Source organism: Myotis daubentonii, chromosome 20, assembly GCF_963259705.1.
Source record: "Myotis daubentonii chromosome 20, mMyoDau2.1, whole genome shotgun sequence".
In the NCBI taxonomy this organism is placed as follows: Eukaryota; Metazoa; Chordata; class Mammalia; order Chiroptera; family Vespertilionidae; genus Myotis; species Myotis daubentonii.
In genome coordinates, this window is record NC_081859.1 from 15,699,560 (window position 1) to 15,700,614 (window position 1,055).

Genomic DNA, 1,055 nt, shown 5'->3' on the forward strand with positions numbered 1-1,055 from the left:
GAGGCGTTAGGCCTGGGCAGGGGCGGAGCCTGCAACCACGGGGAGCTGGGGGTCCCCTGCCCAGGCCTGACACCTCTGGCAGAGGCGTCAGGCCTGGGCAAGGGGCAGAGCCAGCAATCGGAGGGGTCTGGGGGTCCCCTGCCCAGGCCTGATGCCTGGGCCAGAGGCATCAGGCCTGGGCTGGGGGCAGAACCAGTGATGGGGGGAAATGAGGGTCCCCTGCCCAGGCCTGACTCCTCTGTCTGGGCAAGGGGCCGATCCTGCGATTGGAGGGTGATGGGGGTCAATGCCTGAGGGCTCCCAGTATGTGAGAGGGGGCAGGCTGGGCTGAGGGACACCCCCCCCCCACACACACAGTGCACAAATTTCGTGCACCAGGCCCCTAGTTTCTGAAATAACTGCTGACAACTTTGATGTGCAACCCATTCCGTTTCGGGCAGGGATGTGTGTTCTTGTTGACAAAAGTAACAATAAAATTGGACCTAGAACCAAAACACATTGTCACTTGAATGAAAACGTTGAGAAAAGACTATTGCATCGAACCTGAAGCATCACCTTATTCAACACAGAAAATAAGCTACTACGGCAGCCGAGGTGAGACGCAAAAACTTTCTTTTCAGGTTGTTTCACCAATATTTGTAGTTATTCATTAAGTTTTCCAGGAGAACTTGAAGAAAATAATGCCATTGGAGAACTGGAGGCAGAAGGGGGCACATAGCCCCTTAGAAGGTGAATTAAAAATCCCCATGGGAGCAGCTTTCCCCCGAAGACGTTAATTATTTAACACAAATTCACTACCAGCTCAATCTGATGATATTTGGGGAGAACATGACATTGTCTCCATTGTGTTTGGGAGGACGACTAACCTCAGACCGAGATCCCTGTGAGATTAAGAGCTATTCTTACCTGTCAGAGGAAGAAGGAGAAGAACTTCCGAGAAGAGCAGCCAGCAGTTAAATCAAGATAACGTCATGGTTTAAAATGACTGCACAGACTTCTCTCTTTACACGGTGAGATGACTTTATTTGAATCAGTTCGTTGAACATGAAATGTGA

General features: G+C 50.7%; 1 pseudogene; it reads left to right on the plus strand.

Moving 5' to 3' along the window:
* Positions 1-442: 442 nt before the first annotated feature.
* Positions 443-1,055, plus strand: LOC132222648 (isopentenyl-diphosphate Delta-isomerase 1-like; annotated as a pseudogene).